Genomic DNA, 26,446 nt, shown 5'->3' with positions numbered 1-26,446 from the left:
ATGGCCTCATATGATAATGGCCCCCTTCGGTAGGGTGCCAAAGAGGGCCTAGATTGATTTCTCGTGGTTACAGAGGCTTGCGGCGGCAGAACTTCCGATCTCTCTTCTGTTCTAGGGTTTTCTTGATTTATAGGAGGAGTTGGCGTTGGTTTCACGTCAGGGGGCCCCACATGGAGTCCACGAGGCAGGGGGCGCACCCTAGGGGGGAACCCTCCACCCTCGTGGTGGCCACGGGACACCCCTCTGGTAGTTTTTCGTTCCAGTATTTTTTTATATTTTCCAAAAATATTCTCCGTTGATTTTCAGCGCATTCCGATAACTTTTATTTCTGCACAAAAACAATACCACGGTAGTTCTGCTGAAAAAAAAACGTCAGTCTGGGTTAGTTCTAATCAAATCATGCAAAAATCATGTAAAATATTATAAACATGGCATGAATACTTCATAAAATATAGATATGTTGGAGACGTATCACGGCTGTCTGCCGCCGGGGAATAGGAGGGGACTCCACCCCTGAAATAGTCTGAGGAGAAGCTTAGGGTTGTCAGTATTTGCAGGTTGTGGATTGTGTTTGTGTTTTAGATTTGAGAGTACTTCCAGGTAAGAATGTCTTTTGAATTTCAGATTTGCAGTATTGAGCATATGAAGTATTTTATGAATTCTACAGATATATTTTTAGCTATTTAAAAAATGTAGTTTCACATAAAAGTGCATACAATGTGATTCTCAGAGAAGAAACTGCAAGTTTCAGTTTTAGATAAGAAACTGCAAGTTTCAGAGGAAGAGTATTTATATTAACACACGCTTTTGAAACAGGGATAACATCATGTTGGAAGTTTTATCCATGGTCGAAAATGGGACTACTAGCGAGTTAACATCATGCTGATCAACATTCATGCATGGCACATCGTCATATGATGCACAGTCAAAAAGATATGCTATTTTCAAAATGCCCACACAATGTTGACTCTGCGAATGACAGAGAAATCGAGGGACGAAGTTTTGGCTACTGTTGGAGGAGGTGTGCCTAGATGACAATGGGCACCTACATGTCAGAGGAAGAGGAAAAAATTTGTTGATATTTTCACTACATCATGTGGAATCAAACCTGGGAGGAGCAGCAATTGGGGAGTGGAACTTGGCCACTGGGCTACTCTAGTACTTTCGCTAGAAATTAGGCACAACATCTACCACTACTATAGCACGTCTTCCCCGGCTCTGGTGCGTTCTCGTCCGGGGCCTGGACATCATCCTCCACCTTTGTGCGCTAGCCACGGTGCCGCTGTCTGCCGTTGTGGACATGCTCAACAACCGAGAGGAATCTGGAGAGGACTGTACGTTGAGAGGCGGACAGTCGGGACCCACCAGGTCCATGGCTGTACGCAAGCAAGTGCCTAATTGAAAAAATACTTCCTCCTAATGCTATACTAATGCTGGGGGCCACGGGTTTGTCAATGTAGTTACTAAAGGAGATAAATTTACAACGAAGCTAGTCATTGGGGAGCTGGCAGGTATCACTTATTATTAGTGGGCCAACAAGTATCAGCTAGGTTGTGGGTTGCCCAATCTAGGCTATTTTTTTAACATGTGCAACCCATGATATGCCGGTTTGTATTTTTTTAGGGCCATCATGTATCGACCGGCCTATGGCCCTCCCATCCTCGGTTTTATTTTTTCTTAAACATCTGTATCCAAACTTATCTGTTTTTTGAAGAAAACGCAGAGGTCTATTCTATTTTTCTATATAAGAATAGGAACACCAGGTCCAACTTATGTTTCCCTTCTAACTATATTATATATATTTATATTATTTTATATGTTATTATATATTATTGTTATTATCATCATATATTTAACAGATACTTACATATATAAGAAAAAAATCCCACGTATTATGAAGTTATAAAAATAAATATTTAACAATAAAATCCTCCGTTTTTTTCTTAAGGTCAACGAAAATGCAGGTGATTGTATACAAAAGTTTGGTAGATTTAATGACCAATGTAAATAAAGCACTTATTATTTAAATATATTTATAAAAAATGCTCAGTCCTATATATTTTTTGATAACATTGTTGCGCCTAACCCAAAATTATAATTAGAACCAGCCCAGCAAAATCGTGTATTTCGAGAAAGTGCAAATGGGCTGTAACTTTTTAGGAAAAAATACATATGATACATGGATGCTACATTATTTGTTCACTCAGGCTAGCAAATTCGTGTATTTTTAGAAAGTGCAAATGGGCTGTAGTTTTTTAGAAAAAAATAAATGGGTCGCATGGATGCTACATTATTTGTTCACCCAGCACAGCGAATGGACTGTAAATTTTACAAAAATGAATTGAATATGTGCGACATTTTTGGAGGCTGAAATGTGGGCCAATAGGTCGAAGCCAATGCAAAGCATTGTCAACTTAGTAAACAAATGATTCTGACATCAATAGCCATCAACGACCGACATTCATCTTCAATCTCTCGTATTCTTCCTCCAGCACCGTTGGGACCACCTGCTCCCGCCTCCGGCTGCTAGGAGCTTTGCTTAGCACGCTTTGCTGCGAAGCGCTACCCCACCGTCGGCCAAGCCATCCCTCCACCCTCCACACCTCTTGTTATTGTCCCTCGACTGCAGAACCACGCTGCACCAGAACCAGCTAAGCCTTGTACACTTCTCCATCTGTGACTCCACTGCCGCATCTTCCCATCACCGGCTCGTTGCCGTCCAAGGCCTCGTCGTCGTCCATCGCCTTGGTGCGCTTGGAGCAGCGTGGTCAACATGGTCAAAACGAGAGTCATCAAAAGTGAACTGTACATGGAGAGGTTGACAGTGGGGACGCACCAGGTCTATGGAGACGCGCATGCAACCGCCTCCTTATTATGTGAAAATAAAATTATTCCTCCCCTTGAAAGCTGGGGCCCACCATGTATATCTTCGCAAGGAAGAAAGTGCCTTCTTATTCCTGCCCCTGACAGCTGGGACCCACCAACAACATCTTTGCATACAAGGAAGTGCCTCCTTATTACGGGCAAAAAAGTATATGATTCTACCCCTGCCCGCTGGGACCTGCCAGCTATATATTCGCACGCAAGGAAGTGCCTCCTTGTCCTCCCTGAGAGCTGGGACCCACCCGGTCGACGCGTACATAGAGTTGTCTGTGTACATACTAGTCGATCGGTCTGTCTGACACGATAAACCATGGCCGAGTAAGGAGTGGTAGCAGTTTAGGCAGACTCGTATAAATCCTGTATACATAAGACAACTACGCTACAAAAAAGACGGCCACATACGTACATACGGGCGTGGTCTCGAACACATACAGTGACGGCGTCCTATTCACTGGTAGCCAACCGGTTGGGTTGAAATGGAGGAAACAGCGTCGTGTTCATCAGGAGGCGACCGACTGGGTCTGAATACGTCCTGTTCGTCGGGAGCCAACCAGCTTGGATGGAACAACTGAAACGAGCTCTGGTGTACCGTAGAATCGAGGAAACGCCTTCTGTTTGACTGTGTATGGTCGAAACAGGGTCCTGTTCATCGGGAGGGGTCTGGCACATCGCAAAACGAAGGAAATGGACTTCTGTTCGAGTGCCTACAGTCAAAATGGGGTCCTATTGATCGGGAGGGGTGTGGCGTACCGCAAAACGGAGGAAACAGACTTGTGTTGGAGCGCCTACAGTCAAAATGGTGTCCTGTTCATCGGGAGGGGTGTGGCGTACCACAAAATGGGACTCCATGGGCTATCATCTACCGTCTACTGCCTCGCTCCAACATCCAAGGGCTCCTGTTCATCCACCGTCGACTTCCTCCAGCCTCCACCTGTTACTGTTCATCCACCATCGACTTCCTCCTGCCTCCACCAGCTACTGTTCATCCATGGGGTCCTGTTCATCCAGCCTCCATCGGCTACTGTTCAACCAACCCTCCACGGGGTCCTGTTCATCCACCACAACTGGCTCAGGTGTGTGGCGGCCTCCTATCGATCGGGGTCATGTTCATCCAGCGACAATGACCTCTACTACCATGGGGTCCTGTTCATCCAACCCCCACCAGGAACTCTTCATCCAACCCCCAACAATGGTCACTATTCATCAAGAGTTAGCAGGTTCGATTGGCTTCAGTTAGAAGCAGCAGCAAAGGAATCGCTCGGTTCAGTTAACAGCCAAGGGATCGATCGCTCGGGTTTAGTAACATAGCTAGTGCAATCGCCCGGGTTCAGTAAGTGAATGCCTCGCTCAGGTTCAGTAAGAGCCCAACGCCTCACATACACGCGTGTACGTGTATGAGAGAAACTCGCAAACCTCAGTGCATCACTCGGCCTCGACCACCCATCCTAACCGGGAACTCCCCGAAATTTTCCACTCCCTCACTTCTACCAATATTTTTTCTGTCATGGACGGCCCAAAGAATGTCATGCAGGTGAATCACTGGCCCGCCCAGGACGACAAGCACATTTTCGGTCATGGTTTTCTGTCATAGAAGTAGGATCCCACCAAATTTATGATGATACGTGGTTTTGTCACAATTATCGTCATAGAAGTGTCATAAGCATGATAGGAAAAAAAATTGTTCGGCCCAAAATGTCACGGATGTGTCTTTTTTTGCAGTGTGAGCTCTGGCACGTCTACAAATCTCGGCTTCCCTCTATGAAGGGCCTATCTATTTACTTTTATGCAATTTTTATTTTTATTTGAGTCTCCATCTTCTCTTATAAAGCACCAACTAGGGAGCACTATGATCATACTTGTGCATTGGATAGAGCTAATATTCTACTGTGTTTCATGAATGGATCAATGATTGAGCATGATGGGCTAGGTATAACTTTCTTTAGTGTTGATATTTTGAAAGACATGATTGCTTATTGATATGCTTGAGTATTGAAATCTTTAGTGATGAATATGTTAGGCAGCATACCACATCAAAAATTATGTTTTTATCATTTACCTACTCGAGGACGAGCAGGAATTAAGATTGGGGATGCTGATACATCTCCAAGCATCTATAATTTTTTATTGTTCCATGTTGTTATATAATCATTCTAGATGTTTTACACTCATTTTATAGCAACTTTATATCATTTTTTGGGACTAACCTATTTACATAGTGCCTAGTGGCAGTTGGTATTTTTTGCTTGTTTTTTACTTCACGGAATATCGTATGAAACGAAGTCCAAATGCCACAAAACTTTTGGGAGATTTTTTTTGCATAGAAGACAACTTGGGAGCCAACGAAGAACCAGTGGGGAGGCCCGTGGGGCCCATAAGATACCAGGGTGCGCCAGAGGCCCCTGGCATGCTCAGGTGGGTAGTGGGGCCCATGGGAGTCCTTTCACCACCTCTCAGCTCTATAAATACTCAAATATTCTAGAAACCCTAGGGGAGTCGACGAAAAACAATTCTACCCGCCGCAAGTTCCAGAACCACGAGATCCAATCTGGAGCCCTATTCCGGCACCTTGCCGGAGGGGAACACGATCACGAAGGGGTTCATCATCCTCATTGGTGCTCCTCCGATGATGCGTGTGTAGTTTACCATAGACCTACGAGTCCGTAGGCAGTAGCTAGATGGCTTCTTCTCTCTTTTTGATTCTCAATACAATGTTCTCATCGATGTTCTTGGAGATCTATTTGATATCTTATATGCATGATTATTATAGCCTCATATTTATTCTCCGAATCTTTCGTTTAGTTAGGCCAACTAGATTGATTTTTCTAGCAATGGGAAGAGGTGCTTTGTGATGGGTTCAATCTTGCTGTGTCATCACCCAGTGACAGAAGGGGTAGCGAGGCACGCATGTATCGTTGCTATTAAGGATAAAAACATGGGTTCTATTCCTACATGAATAGATATTGTCTACGTCATGTCATCATTCTTATTGCATTGCTCCGTTTCTCCATGAACTTAATACACTAGATGCATGATAGATTATGTCTATGTGTGGACTAATAGCAGTAGATGCAGAATCATTTCGGTCTAGTAATCTTGCACGTGATGCCTATATACATGATCATTGCCTTGGATATCGTCATAATTATTTGCTCTTCTATCAATTACCCAAGAGTAATTTGGTTACCCACCGTATGGTATTTTTTCGAGAGAAGCCACTATTGAAATCTACGGCCCCCGGGTCTATTTTCTATCATATTATTTTCAGATCTATTATTCCAAAAATCCAAAAATACCTTGCTGCACTTTTTCTTTATTTCTTTTATTTTGTGTTTTCTCTAGATCTATTTATCCAATGTCATACAATTTTATCTATCTCAATACCGAGGAGGGATTGACAACCCCTCTTACGCGTTGGGTTGCAAGTATTTGTTATTTGTGTGCAGGTGTTGTTTACATAGTGTTGCTTGGTTCTCCTATTGGATTGATAACCTTGGTTTCATAACCGAGGGAAATACTTACTGTTGATGTGCTGCATCATCCTCTCCTCTTCGGGGAAATACCAACGTAGATACAAGCAATCACTATGTTCTTGTTCATATGTGAAATGTTGATCACATTCCATATGTTGCATGGATTTGAGGGTCACGGCAGCAGACATGGAGGAATGAGGGGAGATCGGTCACTATCCGTAGACATGTCTGCAGATGTATAGGGGGCGGATTTTTTGAAGTCTGACTATGGACGCTCTCAAACTCTTAGTTTCACTAAATTAAAATTAAGATTTGTTACCAAAACTAGGAGGAACGGGGCCTTGAATTTTAAAGGGGGCCAATAAAATATGTAAATCATTGAAGAGGGCAAATAAGTATCTAGATATTAAACTCATTAACTCCATATACTTGTTAGGCGTGATTCAAATTCTTACAACATAGGGGGAGCCATGGCCTCATCTTTCCCACTACAAGCTTCATCATTGCAAACCAGTAATACAACACAACTCAAAAAAATAAAGAATTGTATCAAAATCCCTAGGTCAGTGGTTTCACCTTGTTACTGCATGTCGCTCTATCGCCAAGATAGTCCGTCATTATTGATCATGGATGAGAAGTCATCAAGGTCATAGTTCTACTAGGCCAGTGCTTTGGTGAAAAGACATTGTCACAATCAAAAGAAACCTCGGATTCAAGAACTAGATCTCCATTATTTCTCACATGCCTCACGCTGACACCAGAGGTTGCACCAACATGATGGGGTTGTGACCAAATTATTGAACTATAGAGGGAATTCATTGCTGCCACATTAACATATACCATGCAAATCTAGCCATGCCATCTAAAGGACGGATGGAATCTATGCCCATGAGTCATCGAAGCCGCCATAGATGACGCCTTTAATATGGGTTCAACTTGTTCGACAGGTTGTCGTCGCCTCATAGACCCCTAACATATGCATGAGTCGTTGCTACTTGTGAGTTGCGTTGGGATTTCCTGGAAGAGGAGAGGAGGATGCAGTACAGTAGAGATAAGCATTTCCCTTAGTTTAGAACCAAGGTTATCAATCTAGTAGGAGAACCACGTGAAACCTCATGAACAACACCTACACACAAAAGAGCAAATACTTGCACCCAACGCGATCAAGGGGATTGTCAACCCCTTGGTAGTTAATTGCAAGGATCAAATCTGATAATGATAGATGGATAAATAAAACAGAAAATAAAAGACAGTAAATAAATTGCAGCAAGGTATTTTTCGATCTTAATAAATGATAAAGGTAGACTGGGGGGCCATAGTTTTCACTAGAGGCTTCTCTCTCGAACAAAAAGCATACGGTGGGTAAACAAATTACTATTGGGCAATTGATATAAAAGCTCAAAGTTATGACGATATTCAAGGCAATGATCATGTATATAGGCATCACGTCCGAGATAACTAGACTGACTCCTCCTGCATCTACTACTATTACTCCACCCATCGACCGTTATCCAGCATGCATCTAGAGTATTAAGTGCATAAGAAACAGAGTAACGCCTAAAGCAGGATGACATGATTAGACAAGGTAAACTCAACGAATCTGACTAAACCCCATTGTTTTCCCCTTAGTGGCAACAATACAAATACGTGTCTTGTCAGCTTCTATCACTGGGATATAGATCACCGCGAGATTGAACCCATTACAAAGCACCTCTCCCATTGCAAGATAAATCAATCTAGTTACCCAAACCAAACGGATAGATCGGAGAGAAATACAAAGCTATAACAATAATGCATATAAGAATTCAGAAAAGATTCAAATATTTCTCATGAATAATCTGATCATAAACCCACAATTCATTGAATCCCAACAAACACACCGCAAAAGAAGATTATATTGAATATATCTCCAAGAACATCGAGGAGAACATTGTATTGAACAGTAAAGAGGGAAAAGAAGCCATCTAGCTACAAGCTATGGACCCATAGGTCTATGGTAAACAACTCACACATAATCATAAGGATAGCAAGGTTGGTGTAGAAGCCCTCCTTGGTCGATTCCCCCTCTGGCAGAGTACCGGAAAAGGCCTCCACATGGCATCGTGGAAGAACAGAAACTTGTGGCGGTGAAAAAAGAATTTTGGGTGGCTCTCTGTTGGTTTCCGGATTTTAGAGAATTTATAGAGCTAGAATTAGGCCAGACGGAGCCTCGAGGGACCCACAAGGTACTAGGGCGCCCCTAGGGTGCGCCCTAGTGCCTTGCAGTCTACTCGTTTGCTTTCTGGTCTCCTCCCGAAGCTTCTAGGGTCTTTCTTGTCCAGAAAAAAATAATCAAAAAAATTCGTGGCATTTGGACTTCGTTTGGTACCGATTTCCTGGAAAACCAAAAACAGGCAAAATACAGCAACTAGCACTTGGCAGTGGGTTAATAGGTTAGTCCCAAAAAACGATATATAATTGCATGTAATTGCATATAAAACATGCAAGATTGGTAGTATAATAGCATGGAACAATAAAAAATTATAGATACATTTGAGATGTATCAAGCATCCCCAATCTTAAATCCTGCTCGTCCTCAAGTAGGTAAATGATAAAAATAGAATTTTTGATGTGGAATGCTACCTAACATGTTCATCATGTAATCTTTCTTTTATGGTATGAATTATTTAGATTTGAATGATTCATAGCAATAGCCTATAATTTGACATAAATACATCAATACTCAAGAATACCAACAAACAATCATGCCTTCCAAAATAAAAATGCTAAAGTATGCCATCCCTACAAAATCATATAGCTCGTCATGCTCCATCTTCTTAACAAAAAGTATAAATCATGTACTACCCTGATGACAACCAAGCAATTGGTTCATACTTTTTAAAGCGCTTCAACTTTTTCAACCACCACGCAATACATGAGCGCAAGCCATTGATATAGCACTATGGGTGGAATAGAGTATGGTGGTGGAGATTATATGAAGAAGACAAAAAAAGGAGAAAGTCTCACATCGACGAGGCTAATCAATGAGCTATGGAGATTCCCATCAATTGATGTCAATGCAAGGAGTAGGGATTGTCATGCAACGGATGCATTAAGAGCTATGAGTGTATGAAAGCTCAAAATGAAAACTAAGTGGGTGTGAAACCAACTTGCTTGCTCTAGAAGACCTCAGGCATTTGAGGAAGCCCATCATTGGAATATACAAGACAAGTTCTATGATGAAAGATTCCCACTACATATATAAATGTGACTACATAGGACACTCTCTTTATGAAAAACATGGTGCTACTTTGAAGCACAAGTGTGGAAAAAGATAGTAACATTGCCCCTTCTCTCTTTTTCTCTCATTCTTTGGTGGGCTCTTTTTGGCCTCTTTTTTTATGGGCTCTTTTTGGCCTCCTTTTTTCCTCACTTGGGACAATGCTCTAATAATGAATATTGATGACCATCACACTTCTATTTAGTTACAACTCAAAATTAGAACTCGATGGTAGAACAAAATATGATTGTATATTAATGCCTATGGTAGTGTACCAGGATGTGCAATGATCTAGCATAACATGTATAAAAATGATGAATGGAGGTAGAGCCACAAATACTATGCCAGCTATATGATCATGCAAAGCGATATGACAATGATGATGCGTGTCATAATATTGGAATGGTGTAAGCTGCATGGAAATATATCTCAGAATTGTTATGGAAATGCCATAATAGGTAGATATGGTGGCTATTTTGAGGAAGATATAAGGAGGCATATGTGTGATAGAGTGTATCATATCAGGGGTTTGGATGCACCGGCAAAGTTTGCACCACATCTCGAGGTGAGAAAGGATAATGCATGGTACCAGAGAGGCTAGCAAATGGCGAAAAGGTGAGAGTGTGTATAATCCATGGACTCACATTAGTCATAAAGAACTCACATAGTTATTGTGAAATTTTATTAGCCCTTGAAGCAAAGTACTACTACGCATGCCCCGAGGGGGGTGGTTCATAGGAGTTAACCATCGGGTGCCCCCGACCTTCACGCAAAGGAAGATACTCAATAATAAATCGTGCTCCAACTTCTTAGCATAACGAGAGACTATATTTGCATGCTTCAAGACTCACAAACCTTAACACCAGTATTATTAGTAAACCACAATCATTCACTAGTACCTCCCACATATTAGCACCTTTATATCACAAAACTATTTCAAGGAATCAAACTTGTCATATTCAGTGATCTACATGAAACTTTTTATTATATCCTTCTTGAATGCGCCTATCATATTAGGACCAATTTCATAACCCATGCATATTACCATTACTATTATCAAACTCTCAAAATGATATAAGTGAATCATGAGAGTATAACTATTTCTTTAAAATATAACCACTATCGTGCTCTAAAATATATAAGTGAAGTACTAGAGGGACTACCTAGCTCAAAAGATATAAGTGAAGCACAAAGAGTATTCTAACAAATCACGAACAAATGTGTGTCCCTCTCTAAAAGGTGTGTCCAGCAAAGGTGATTGTGGCAAACTAAAAAGAAAACAAAAAAGACTCATATAATACACGACGCTCTGAGAAAAACTCATATCATGTGATGAATAAAAATATATCTGCAATTAATTTACCGGTGGTTGGTAGAAGAAAGAGGGGATGCCATCCGGGGCATCCCCAAGCTTAGAGTCTTGGATGTCCATGAATATTACCTTGGGGCGCCTTGGGAATCCCCAAGCTTAGGGTCTTGCCACTCCTTATTCCTTCATCCATCACGATCTTACTCAAAACTTAAAAACTTTAGCACACAAAACTCAACAGAAAACTCATGAGATACGTTAGTATAACAAGCCAATCATAAACTTTACGTACTGTAGTAAACCCATTAATATTTTAATATTGCAATTTACATACTGTATTCTAACTTCACCATGACTTATGCCCCCCGATACAATCCATATATTCATTAAAACAAGCAAACTGAAAGCACAAGTGCTTCCTGGGTGATTTTGTTAAATTAATGTCAACATATCTTGTTGGACTAATGCCTTTATCTAGTGTATTTTAGACAAGTTCAACAATGGCGTGGAAAGGACAAGAGGATGTGGAACCCCTTCAAGATGTCAATGACATGCATTGGCTAAGGATCAAGACTCTTCTTTTCCCATTTTAGTGATCCAAGATCACGTTGAGTCCATAGGAAAGCCAATACTATTAAAAGTGGATGAGGTGTTTCTTAATGGCTTGCTTTCTCAAATTCTTAGTGATATTGCTCCAAATACCCTCAACCACTTTATCCATACAAATATGTCAAAATCCTAAACTCCAACTCAGCCCCACCGATCCTTTCTACACGGCGCCACCGAGTTCATATGACATAGCCACTGCCAGAAACCCTAGCAATTCGGTCTCACCGATACGGGTCTCGGTCTCACTGAGATGGCCTTGCCAATGCTCTATGACTTGTTGCATTTATTTCGGTCTCACCGAGTTGGCTTGACATTCTCTCTATTGCCCTATTGCTTCACTTTGGTCTCATCGAGTTGATGCAATTGGTGCCACCGAGATGATATTTGCCCTAAGCCGTAGCACATCGGTACCACGAGTTGTTCCAATCGGTCCCACCGAGATTCCTAACATTCACATTTTTAACTAATCGGTCTCATCGACTTCATCTATTCGGTCTGACTGAGTTGGGTCAAATTAGTGTAATGATTAGATTTTGTGTGGAGGCTATATATACTCTTCCACCCCATCTCCACATGAGAGAGAGCCATCAGAATGTGTATGCACTTCCATCATACATTTTCTGGGAGAGAACCACCTACACATGTGTTGAGATCAAGATATTCCAATCCTACCACAAGATTCTTGACTTCTAGCCTTCCCCAAGTTGCTTTCCACTCAAATCATCTTTCCACCATATCCAAATATGTGACAGAGAGTTGAGTGTTGGGGAGATTATCATTTGAAGCACAAGAGCAAGGAGTTCATCATCAACACACCATCTATTACCTTTTGGAGAGTGGTGTCTCCTAGATTGGTTAGGTGTTGCTTGGGAGCCTCCGTCAAGTTGTGTAGTTGAATCAAGAAGTTTTTAAGGGCAAGGAGATCGCCTACTTCGTGAAGATCTACCCGAGTGAGGCAAGTACTTCGTGGGCGATGGCCATGTTGGGACATTCAAGGTTGCTTCTTCGTGGACCCTTCATGGGTGGATCCCTCCGTGGACTTGCGCAACTGTTACCTGTCATTGGTTGAAGTCTCCATTAACGTGGATGTATGAACACCACCTATCAGAACCACGCCAAAATCTCTATGTCTTCATTGTGTTTGCACACTCCAATCCCATCCCTTTACTTTGTTGCAATTAGCATGCTTTACTCTTTCTGCTGCATATACTCTTGCCATGCTTGCTTGAAATATATTATGAATGCTTAAACTTGTGCTAAAACTCCACCTTAACTTGAAGAACTTAAAAAGTGCTACTTTTTCTTATTGATGGTCTAATCACCCCCCTCTAGACCCCTCTTCACGATCCTTTCAATTGGTATCAGAGCATTGGTATTGATTGCTTTGGTTTAATCACCATTGGAGGAAGATTGGGAGTATTAGACGTAGAGTGCCTATGCTTGACGGAGAGTTCTATAGTTCATGGAAGAATGAGATGCTTGAGATTTTCAATGAATATGATTTGAACAAGTATATTACTAGCCCTTATGTGCCCCCCATTGATACTTTGCATCCTACCCCCGATGAGTATCTTGACATGACTCGCAATCTTAGAACTATTGATCTTATCATTAGAGGATTGCCTAGAAATTTGCTTGTATGCTTGCCAACCTTTGAATGTCCTTACACTATATGGAAATATCTTGAGGAGCGCTTTCCAAACTATTCCTTGAAAAATCTAGATGAGAGTCTTCAAAAGTCTATTGCTTTTCATAACATGAATCCTAGTGATCCTAAGTTTGATGAATGTATATTTGGGCTCCGTGATCTTATGCGTGCCAAAGAGGATGTTGGAGTCATTAGTATCTTCATCTCATAAATTATTAGAATTCATAAACATGCAGATTGTCATGGTCATAAATCTAATGAATCACTCTCTCTAGGTGATGATCATTCACATGATGATGTTGAGCATGGATATTATGATGAGGATGAAGATAGTGACTTTGACCTTGATGAGTCAATGAGACACTTTGTTCTTATGGCTAAACTTCATGGTTATATGACCGGAGGGAAAGAATGGATTCTCGATAGTGGATTTACTGATCATATGACCGGAGGCAAGGACATGTCCCGTGAGCTTGCTAAGAATGATGGTCCATGCTAGTATGTCACTTTTGGAGATAACTCCAAGGGTAAGGTACGTGGCCTTGGTAAGGTGGCCATTTTCAATGATAGGTTTGTCCAAAATGTTATGCTTGTTGAATCCCTTGGTTACAATCTCCTTTCCGTATCTAGACTAGCTGACTTCGGTTTCAATGTTCTATTTACTGAAGTAGATTGCCAAGTGATTTATAGAGTTAATCATAGTATGATCTTTACCGGTATTCGTAAGGTGATCTATGTATTGTTGATTTCAGTAAGAATGCTCAACCTCATACTTTCTTGATTGCTAAATCTTCTAAAGGTTGGTTATGGCATAGAAGGTTAGGTCATGTGGGCATGCGAAATCTTGATAAGCTTATTAAAGGTGATCATAACCTTGGTGTTAAAGATGTCATATTTGACAAGGATAGACTTTGTAGTGCTTGTCAAGCAGGAAAACAGGTTGGAGGAAGTCATCCCGTGAAGAACATCATGACCACGAGAAGACCGCTTGAGCTACTTCACATGGATCTTTTTGGTCCCAACGCCTACAAGAGTCTCGGTGGTAACTCGTTCGGATTGGTCATTGTTGACGACTTTTCAAGATTTACGTGGGTGTTCTTTCTTGATGATAAATCGCAGGTCCAAAAGATCTTCAAGAACTTTGCTAGGAAGGCCCAAAATGAATTTTAAGTGAAGACCAAGAAGGTTCGCAGTGACAATGGAACGAAGTTCAAGAACGCCAATGTGGATATCTTTCTTGACAAATAAGGGATTTCACATGAGTCCTCGGCTACGTACACGCCTCAACAAAACATAGTTGTTTAGAGGAAGAACCGGAGGCAAGAATGATGCTTGATGAATACAAGACGCGAAGACATTTTTGGGCGGAAGCGGTTGAGACATCTTGTCATGCTACGAATCGACTATATCTTCACAAGCTTCTTGGCAAGACGGCATACGAGCTCCTCACCGGTAACAAACTCCAAGATGGATACTTTCGAGTATTTGGGTCGAAGTGTTACATTCTTGATAAGCATCGTCGCTCAAAATTTGCTCCTAAGCCTCTTGAAGGTTTCCTATTCGGTTATGGCTCAAACTCTCACACTTAATGTGTCTACAACAATTTCACCTGGAAGATTGAATAGACGATAGATGTGAAGTTTGATGAATCTAACGGCTCGCAAAGTAGAGCAATTGCCACTTGATGTAGGAGACAAAGATCCTTCTGAAGCAATCGAAGATCTGTCCATTGGCAAGATTCGTCCAATGGAGGTGAAGGAGAGTACTTCTTCCATTCAAGGGGAAGCCTCAACCTCACATCAAGGTGAACCACAAGTTGACTTGGAGGCATCCACAAGTGGAGCATGTCAAGACGGGGGAAATGAGGAAGTACAACAAGACGAACCACCTCGATCTCCCTCTCCACCTCCACAAGGGAACGACAATGCCAACAACAATGAAGAAGGAGAAGAAGAAGACAATGAAGAGGATGTTCCACCCCAGCCCAAACAAAAGCTCTCATGAGTTAGAGCAAGATTCACAAGAGATCATCCCGTCAAAAAAATCTTTGATGACATTCAAACCGGGAGAATTACTCACTCTAAAACTCATTTGGCTAACTTTTATGAACACTACTCATTCATTTCTGGTGTTGAGCCTATGAAGGTTGAAGAAGCTCTTGAGGATCTGGATTGGGTGAATGCTATGCACGAAGAGCTACACAACTTCGAGAGAAATCAAGTGTGGACATTGGTTAAAAAGCCCGATGACAAGCACAATGTCATTGGAACCAAATGGGTGTTTCGAAATAAGCAAGATGAAGATATACAAGTGTATGCAATAAGGCCCGTCTCGTCGTCAAGGCTACACTCAAGTCAAAGGTATGGACTATGGTGAGACATATGCCCATGTTGCTAGACTTGAGTCCATATGCATCTTACTTGCTTATGCCAATCATCATGATATCACCTTATACCAAATGGACATTAAAAGTGATTTTCTAAATGGAGAAATTGAGGAGGAAGTTTATGTTAAACAACCTCCTAGCTTTGTCAATCCTAAGAAACCTAATCATGTCTACAAACTTCACAAAGCTCTTTATGGTCTTAAACAAGATCTTAGAGCATGGTATAAATGCTTGACCAAGTTTCTTATTGAAAAAGGCTTTGAGATTGGGAAGATTGATTCTACACTTTTTACTAAAAGGGTCCCTTCCTTCTGTGGGCACCACTCCAACCATGGCCTCCTCACGCTCCAAAGCTCTCTTGGACATACTGTCGCAGGAGCAGACGAAGGACATTGCTGGCTCTGCTCTAGGCACGCTCCAAAGCTCTCTTGGACGTATTGTCGCAGGAGCAGATGAAGGACATGAAGTCGGTGCGCAGACGCGGGCATAGCCGGCAGCAAGGAAGAGTAGTACATAGTAGGTCACCGCCGCTCTGGTCCCAGGAAGGCCACTGCTCCTCCACTCAGTCGACGCCAAGCTTGGTGGGATAAACATCAGCGGCTGATTAGCTGCTTGACAGCCAGGTGGAGGCGGAAATCTTCAGAACCTTGTGCTCCAGAGGAGGAGGTTATGCAGGCGGAGCTGGACAAAGCCAAGGCGGATGAGGAGGAGGCAAAGGCAAAAGCCGGAGTGTCAGTTCTCGGGGCTCATGGCCGGACATGGTGGTCGGGCACTGGCAATCGCTTAGATTAGGTTTACAGTATGTTTTAGTATGGTTTGTGCGAAATATGTAATGAATTGGTGTCTGATTTATAGGAAAAGTTTCCGAATGAATTTCGTTCGGTTAGTTCATATAGTTGTCGAAAGGTATGCGGGCAGCATTGGATGGCATCCTCTGGCATCAGTGTCTTCGGACAGATGCTGGTGTAAATTTGTGGGTCAGTGCTAGAGATGCCCTAACTATCATGCTATAATCGCTAACAATGCTCCATTATTTTGTAGGGAATAGTTATCCCAAGATCAAAATCAGATCTGACGTGTTTCTCACTCTTCCCTTGTAAGAGTGGAGAAACTTGCTTACATAAAAATAACAAGTGGACGGCACTGTAGCACGTCATATCACTCAAACCCACTAGGCCAAACTAGCCCGCCTAACGCGTGGGAAAGCCCCGCCCTTGTCATTTTGTTCTAGATTTCTATCGATCAATCGCACGAAAATGTTACACTTTGCAAGTTCAAAAGGAAAAGGCGACACACTTAAAGCATGTCTGTCGCGTTCGCGTCACACCCCCGACGTTCGGTCTCGCACGCCTCTCACCAAAGGGGACACGTGTTGTCTTGCATTTTCATTGACATGTGGGACTGCAATTGAATAAATCGTTGATAGCCGAAATGTAATCGCTTGACGGGCGTTGGCTGAGAAGAGAGAGACGGGGAAGGAGAAGAGATCGCCCACCCGCCATGAACGGACTCCAAGAAATGTGGTGATAATGTGAGGTGGGCCATGTGGGAGTCCGGACCACTCCCAAGTCCCGCTTCTGACCGCCCTGGCCAAGCAGAAAACCTCTGCCCCCTCCCGCACGCTCCCCCCAGGCGCCAGCTGCATTCAGAGCAAGTACAATACTCGGCTATAAGCCCGCTTATGTGGAGTAGAGAGGCATTGAAAAAGTGAAGGAGTGGGCTCTAATGTAAGAGCCCGTCTCTACACGTGCTCCTAGGTATAAAAAACATTTGTGTATAAAAAGAAGGTAAAAAACATTTGAGAGGAAATAGGTAGACAGAAAGTGAGAAAAAGTTGTAACCATATAGTCACCCTTATAGTCAACACTATGGTACATGCGGAAGGAGGGAGTTGTGCACATGCCAAGTTCACTAGGCTGTCATGTTTCACACTCCTCCGTCGTAACAGTGGAGACAATAGATTTCATCAAAAATAAAGAATGAATACTCCTTGCTCGTCATCGATATCGAAAAGAATACTTTCATTCGCGGACATGTGGGACACCGACCATCCTGGTCCACTTGCCACTCCGTCGTAACAAATCTTTAGTAGCACCCTATGCTGAATCATGTACGTGTGTATGTGTCTGTGGAGGTGAACCATGTGGTGGAGCAGGGAGGGGATCTTGGTAGTGTCAAGACATAATAATCTATTGTTTTGCATGTCAATTTATTGCCACTGGTTCAATGAGGCAATGTTTTGCTGCTGTATTGTCCATCATGAATTTGATGCTACTGCTAAAGTAATATGCTAATGTCTTTCCATCCTTTCGCACTAAGATAATGAAGGTTTCACCTTGTTCCTACTTGTGCAAACATGGATCATGTTGTGCCCATCATACATTTTAGTGGAACTGCACAAGAGAATACAATGAACTGTATCTCAGACAGTGCTTTAACTTTGCTAGAAGTTCTTGATAAACTTTCAATATAATCTCACCACTGGTAAACAAGAGTGATGTCAACCATAGATTTGAAGTGCACAAAAATATCTACTATTGGATGATTCCAGTGAGTGATTTATCATCTCTTTTGGGACTACTTAAATAAGCTTCTTGCTCAGGTTGGTACCGGACTAAGGCCTTCATCCATATTAGTTTGTTGTCATCTCTATTGTATAGTGCTGCTGAGTTGATACTGTCATGAGAAACTCCTTTATCTTCGCATGTTACAATTTTGCAACCTATGATACATGGAAATGCTTTGAGCATTGAGCTAATTGGCACTAATTAAATAAACTAATACCTCTCTTTAAGCAAGACTACTATGCTGCTAACTTTACCCATTAAGATAATGAAGGTGCTTCTATTTGTTAGTGTATGTTTCATCAACTAGTCCCACTATTATAGTAATATCACTCTCAATATATGTGCCAGTAGGGATGCTCGATTCTGGTGGAACTGCACAAAAACTTTGGGTGCTTCATTGCCTCGACTGCATCCTTTCTTTCCTGTCAATAGCTTATCTCGGCTTCCAATCAAAGGAAATAGTAATTGATATGCTTCCTCACACAGGTTGGTACCGGTCATTATTCTGATTATTGTGCTTGTCATATGTATTTGTAATTTTGTATTGTGCTACTATTGGCCGATTTCATAAAGGAGTAACTTGGAGCCTAAACTCGCAAGCAAATCATTACATTGGGCGATTTCAGTAGAACTGCACAAAAGATCAGATGGACAGATACTTATGCTGCTTCTATGTACTCCAAAGTTCACTCACACAAGCATCGATGTTGACAAGAAGTGCTAGAGTGAATGCCAACAATATTTCTTGGTGCATAGCCCCGAAAAACACAGTCCAGTCTTTGATCCCAACTTGTGCCTTTTGGTTAACGGTACATATGGTAGCAAACTGTATGGCATGGAGTTTAAAGATTCTAGACAAGTTGGTTGACGCGTATATTCATCTGGCACTTAATTAGTCTGCACCCCAGGGATGCTCCATTTCAATTGAACTGCACAAAAAATTTGGGTGGTTCATTTTATCGATCACCTCCTTTCCTATTTGCAATGTAGAATTTTGGCAAGCTACAAGACCAAGATAAGGCAGTAAACTAGCTGGATGAAAGTAGTAGCCAAGTTGCTCAAACCTCCCTCGGCATGGAGGCCACTATCTGGAGGATAAACCTACAAGCAAAGTTTAGATTGTCTGTGCTGCCTCTTATGTACTCGAAAGTTTGCTCGTACAAGTATTAATTTTAGCAAGAACTACCACCAAGTGAACAACATTTACCAGTCTGTACCCTAGGTAATTAAAGTTTGTACATGGATGATATTGGTTGTGATCTCTCAATCATTTGGATGCGTAAACATGTTGAACATGTGTATATATGAATCTTTTTGTGAATGTTATCTATGAATATTGTCTTGTGATCTATCAATCATTTGGATGCAAAGACATGCTGAACCTGTGTATATATGAATCTTTTGAGTTGTTGATTGTGAATGTTGGCTATGAATATGAATGTGTCCTGTGAACCTGAGTTTGTTGCGAATGTTTACCTTTTCTGTTGTACTTGTGTGTGAACTTGTTAGAATGTCTATTGTGGGATTGTGATGTGTGAGTATCAACCGCACTACTTCCCGAGAAGAATTGCACCATCTTGTTAGGGTAGCAATGGCGCATCATCTCTTTTTTATCTTTTTGCTCTGTCTCCCCCTCCCCCGCTCAACCCCTGCCATAATGTTTTTGGACTCAAAACAAACATAGTACTGCATTGTTTATTGGGCCTTGATGAAAAATCAAGTGCAGCTTTCTGTAGGTTGGCCCACCCAGCAAATGGGCTACTAGTCCACCACGGACTAGGAGGCCAAAAATACAAGTTGTATGGTGCAGAGGCAAGTAAAAAAACGCCATTGAGAGTCATCCACTGAAAAAATTTGTGTCTGATGTGCTTCTTCAGTAATGTCATCATCCCCCTCTTTAATCCAGTTCACTCCATTCCCCAACCGCCAGCATGGGACACAAGTTTATTTCCCCCTCACTGTCGAGGGATTGAAGAAGCGCGGCATCGAATCCAACACCGGCGATGAATACTTGTCCAAGTGATTTTCAGATAAGAAACTGCATGTTTCAAAGGCAGAGCATTTAAATCAGCACGCACTTTTCAAACACGGTTAACAGAATGTTGGAAGTTTTATTCATGGTAAAAATGGAACTAGCAACAAGTTAACGTCATGTTGATCAACATTCTTGTATAGCACATCTTCATATGATGCAAAGTCAAAAAGATATGCTATTTTCAAAATGGCAAGACAATGTTGAGTGTGTGAAAAACCGGATAAACTAGGGACGAAATTTTGGCAACTATTAGATATTTTCCAACTGCACCAGTTGGAATCGAACCCGGGCAATACAGCTTTTGGATGAGAGAGCTGCAACCACCGGTCTAGTGTAGTACGTTCGAAAGAATGAAGGCGTCTTCCCCGACTCCGGTTCTTTCCCATTCGTGTGCGCTCGTCGTGGCGCCGCCGTATGCCGTTGTCAACATGCTCAACAAACAAGATGAATCCGGAGAGGACTGTACGATGAGAGGCTGACAGTGGGGACCCACCAGGTCCATGCCGTACGCAAGTAAGTTCCTCATTGGTAAAAAAACTTCCTCCTAATTGTATACTGACGTTGGGGCCCACGGGTTTGTCAACCTAGTCAATAAACGAAATAAATTTCCAACGATGACTGTCATCGAGGAGCTTTATTAGGGGTATCATGGATCTCTTTTTCTTGCGGGAAAGGGGTATCTAGGATCTAGCTGGCACCATTTTTTTCAGAGGGAGAACAAGTATCAGCTAGGCCTAGGTTTTGTTTTTTAACATGAGTAGCCCATGACATATTGAGGTCCATCATGTACGTACCGGCCTATGGGCCTTCCAGTGTAGGTTTTACTTTTTCTTAAACTTCGGCAGCCCAATGTATTTTTTTAATAAAACACATATATCTGTTCTATTTATCTATATATAAGGATAATAATGCAGTGTCCAATTTATGTTTTCCCTTCTAACCACATTATATATATTTATGTTATTACTATTATCGTATATATTTTTGTGGGGATATATTTAATAGAAACTTATACATACATTATAAAAACATCCCATGTCTTATTAACTTATAAAATTAAATATTTAACAGAAGTTGGCAAGGAAAATCCTGGTTGTTTTTGACTCTCGGGCAAGGAAAATCTAGTGATTGCGTACAAAAGCTTGTGAAGATTTTAAGGACCAGTGTAATAATAACGCGCTCATTTTTCTTTTGACCAATAACTCGCTAATTTATAAATTTTATATATATTAAAATGTGTAGCTCTGGTTTATTTTTTGATATTAATTGCCCCTTCTAACCTAACATTAAATATAGAACAAGCCCAACTAATTTGTCTATTTCAAGAAAGTACAAATGGGTTGTGATTTCTTAGAAAGAATAAATGAGCTGCATGAACGCTACATTATTTGTTCACCCAGCCCAGCAAATTTGTGTTTTTCGAGAAAGTGCAAATGGATTGTAGTTTTCTAGAAAAAATAATGGGCCACATGGACGCTACATTATTTGTTCACCCAACCTAGCAAATGGACTGTAAATTCTAAAAAATGGGATGTATATGTGCGACATTTTTGGAGGCTGAAATGTGGGCCAATAGGTCAAAGTCAACGCAAGGCATTGTCAACTTAGTCAACAAATGATTCTGATATTGATAGATGTTGGATTTACATCCAACATCCGGTATTCATCTTCAATCTCTCATCTTCTTCCTCCAGCGCCACCAGGACCACCTGCTCCCGCTTCCGGCTGCTAGCAGCTCTTCTTAGCACGCTTCACTTCGAAGTGCTACCCCACCACCGGCCAAGCCATCCGTCCACCCCTCCACACTTGCTATTATTCTCCACCGACTGCAGAACCACACCGCACCAGAACCAGTTAACCTCGTACACCTCTCCGTCTGCGACTCCACTGCCGCGTCTTCACATCACCAGCTCGTTGTTGTCCGGGGCCTCGCCATCATCCACCACCTTGCTGCGCTTGGCGCGCTGTGGTCAACATGGTCAACAAACGAGACTCATCAGAAGAGGACTGTACGTGGAGAGGCTGACAATGGGGACAAACTAGGTCCATGGACGCACGCATGCAACCGTTTGCTTATTACGCAAAAATAAAATTATTCCTCCCCCTGAAAGCTGGGACCCACCACGTATATCTTTGCAAGGAAGCAAATGCCTCCTTATTCCTGCCCCTAACAGCTAGGAGCCACCAGCTACATCTTCGCATGCAAGGAAGTGCCTCCTTATTACGCGGATAAAAATGATTCCTCCCCGTGACAGCTGGGACCCAGAAGCTATATCTTCGCACGCAAGGAAGTGTGTCCTTATCCTCCCTGACAGCTGGGACCTACCCGGTTGAAGCATACATAGTGTTGTTTGTCTTGTCCCGAATGTGTACGTACATATTGGTCGATCGATCGCTCTGCAACGATGACCGAGTAAGTAGAGGCACATGTCATAGTAGAACCCCCCACGTAACAGTTTAGGTTGCCCCTTCTAAACTGTGTACACGTACATACAACCACATGCCAAAAAAATAGGCCATGTACGTACATTGAAATGCGTACTCACACATACAGATGGCCAAGGCTCATGTACATGGAGAGGCAACGGACGACAGCGACGTTGGCAGCCAACCGGCTAGGTCAGAACGGAGGAAACATCGTCGTGTTCACCGGGAGCTAACTGACTAGGTCGGAACATGTCTTATTCATCGGGAACGAAACCACTAGGTCGAAATGCGTCGTGTTCGTTGGGAGCCAACTGGCTTGGATTGAATAACCGGAACGGGGTCTGGCGTACCGCAAATCGGATGATAACGACCTTCTGTTCGACCTCATACGGTCGAAACGGGGTCATGTTCATCGTGAAGGGTCTGGCGTACCGTAGAATAGAGGAAACAACCTTCTGTTTGTGTGCCTACGGTCAAAACAGGGTGTTGTTGATCGGGATGGGTGTGGCATACCGCAAAACGAAGGAAACAGGCTTGTGTTGGAGCGCCTATGGTCGAAACGGGGTCCTGTTCATCAGGAGTGGTGTGGTGTACCGCAAAACGGGACTTCACGGGCTACTGTTCATCCATCGTCTACTGCCTTGCTCCAGCCTCCAAGGGCTACCGTTCATCCACCGTCGACTTCCTCCTGCCTCCACCTGCTACTGTTCATATACCGCGACCTTACTCCTGCCTCCACCAGCTATTGTTCACCTACGGGCTAACTGTTCATCTAGCCTTCACCAGCTACTATTCAACCAGCCCTCCACGGGGTCCTATTCATCCACCCCCAACCAGCTCGGGTGTGTGGCGGCCTCCTCTCGATTGGGGTCATGTTCATCCAGCGGCAACGGCCTCTACTACCACGGGGTCCTGTTATCCCAACCACCACCGGGAGTTGTTCATCCGACCCCCAACAACAGTCACTATTCATCAAGAGGCAATAGGTTTGATCAGCTTCAGTAGCAGCAGGAGCGAAGGAATCGCTTAGTTCAGTTAACAGCTAGGGATCAATCGGTAACTCGGGTTCTGTAACGCATAGCTAGTGCAATCGCTCGGGTTCAGTAAGCAAATGCCTCGGGTTCAGTTAGAGCCCAACGCCTCACACACATGCGCATACATGTACGAAAGAAACACGCAAACCTTCGTGCATCGCTCGACCCCGACCACCCACTGTAACCGGGAACTCCCAGATATTTCCTCGCCCTCGCTTCTACCATGATTTTTTCCGTCATGGACGGCCCAAAGAATGTCATGCAGGTGCATCCCCGTCCTGCCCACGATGAAAAGCCCATTTTCTGTCATGATTTTTTTGTTATAGAAGTAGGATCCCACCACACCTATGATGATACATGCTTTTGTCACAATTATCGTCATAGAAGTGTCATAAGCATGACAGGAAAAAATTCGCTCGGCCCAAAATGTCATGGATGTGTCTTTTGTTTTGTAGTGGTTAAAGACTTGTATGTGCATGATGTTTCATTTGCTATTCCTTATGCCAAATGTTTAACCTGTAATTCTTAGGAGCGATATTATATTAAGGATGGTTATCTAATGCAAGCTAACAAGCTTTGTATCCCCTAGTCTTCTCTTAAATTCTTTCTTTTGCAAGAGGCTCATGGTGGAGGACTTATGGGACAATTTGAACGCAATAAGACATTCGCAACGCTCTCCACGAACTACTTTTGGCCCAAGATGTTTCGTGACGTCTCATGCTACACCAATCGGTGCTCTACATGCCGCAAAGCTATGTCTAAAGCTCAATCCCATGGTCTCTATATGCCACTTCCTATTTTGTATCACCCATGGGAAGATATTAGTATGGACTCTGTCCTTGGTTTTCCTAGAACTCAGAGTGGAAAAGATTCGGTATTTGTCATTGTGGACCGTTTCTCTAAGATGGCACATTTTATTCCATGCAATAGGATAGACGATGCTTCACATGTTGCAAATGTCTTTTGTAGGGAAATCTTGCGTTAACATGGAGTGCCCAAGATGATTGTGTTGGAACGCCACGTCAAGTTCCTTAGCTACTTTTGGAAGACACTATGCGCCAAGTGTTGGGAAACATTGCACGGAAAACAAAAAATTCTACGCACATGCAATGATATCCATGGAGATGCATAGCAATGAGGGGGAGAGTGTGTCTACGTACCCTCATAGACTGAAAGCGGAAGCGTTTGACAACGCGGTTGATGTAGTCAAACTTCTTCTAGCTCTGACCGATCAAGCATCGAACGTACGACACTTTCAAGTTCTGCACACGTTCAGCTCGGTGGCTTCCTTGCCTTCTTGATCCAGCAAGGTGTCGAGGTAGTAGATGAGTTCTGTCAGCATGACGACGTGGTGATGGTGATGGTGAAGTGATCCGCGCAGGGCTTCGCCTAAGCATTGCAAGAATATGACCAGGGGTGTAAACGGAGGAGAGGGCGCCGCACAAGGCTAACAATTGATTTTGTGTATTCTAGGCGCACCCTTCCCCACATATATGTAGGTGGGAGGGGAGGAGAGGCAGCTAGGTGGCACCCCAAGTAGGATCCGAATCCTACTTGGGGTTTCCCCAAGTGGCGCCACCCTTTCCTTTTTCCACCGGAGAAGAAAGGAAGGGGGAGAAGAGAAGGAAGGGGGGCTGAACCCCCTCTTCTCCTTCTCTAATTCGGCCACCTGTCATAGGGGGGCATGCCACCCCTTGTGGGCTGGTGTGCTCCCCTCTCATGGCCCATATATCCCCCCCCCCGGGTTTCCGGTAACCCCAGGTACTCCGATAAATACCCGATACATTTCGAAACACTTCCAGTGTCCGAATACTATCGTCCTATATATCAATCTTTACCTCTCGACCATTTTGAGACTCCTCGTCATGTCCGTGATCTTATCCGCGACTCTGAACAACATTCAGTCACCAAATCACATAACTCATATAATATAATATCGTCATCAAACATTAAGCGTGCGGACCTTACAGGTTTCAGAACTATGTAGACATGACCAAGACACCTCTCCAGTCAATAACCAATAGCGGAACCTAGATGCTAATATTGGATCCTACATGTTCTACGAAGATCTTTATCGGTTGAACCGTTATGACAACCTACATTATTCCCTTTGTCTGTCGGTATGCTACTTGCCCGAGATTCGATCGTCGTTATATCTATACCTAGTTCAATCTCGTTACTAGTGTGACGCCCGGATAATTAAGCTATAGTAAACCCACGTTAATGGTGCCATGTCATCACATTACGGTTGCTAATCCTCGGTTGATCCAAGTCACAATCCAAATTCAAATTTAAAATAAAAGTCCAAGATTCAAATTTCTCAAACACACAAAATAAAATGTTCAAAGTGTGCCAAATATTCCAGCCCTAATTATGGTGGTGACCCGAAACTTTTGTAAAATATTTAAATGCCCTTTTGTGAATATAACAACGGCTAAAAAGAATTATTAAATGCCTTTTAAATTATAAAGATACTAAACTATTTTATTTGAACCTCAAACTAAATGTGGCACTGGTATAATTAGTAAAACCATTTTAGGTGTTGTTCCTATATTTTATAAAGCTAATCACTATTCAAAAATAAAAGAGAACTAAAATAGTAAAAAGAATAAATGTAAAGCAGAAAACAAAACACAAAACAAAGGAAAACAAAATAAAAGGCTTCCCCGCTCCCCCTGGGACTCGGCCCATCCCACCCCAACCGGCCAGCCCACTCCCCCCCTCGCGGTCGTCTTCAGTTCGACCGACCGAGGGGCTTGCCCCAGCCGGACCACCTCGCTGGCGACGCCCTGGCGAGGGGATAAGACAGCCCCCCCCCT

The sequence above is a fragment of the Triticum dicoccoides genome, chromosome 3B (assembly GCF_002162155.2).
Source record: "Triticum dicoccoides isolate Atlit2015 ecotype Zavitan chromosome 3B, WEW_v2.0, whole genome shotgun sequence".
In the NCBI taxonomy this organism is placed as follows: Eukaryota; Viridiplantae; Streptophyta; class Magnoliopsida; order Poales; family Poaceae; genus Triticum; species Triticum dicoccoides.
The sequence above is the reverse complement of the archived record's forward strand: the minus strand, read 5'-3'. Positions refer to the sequence as shown.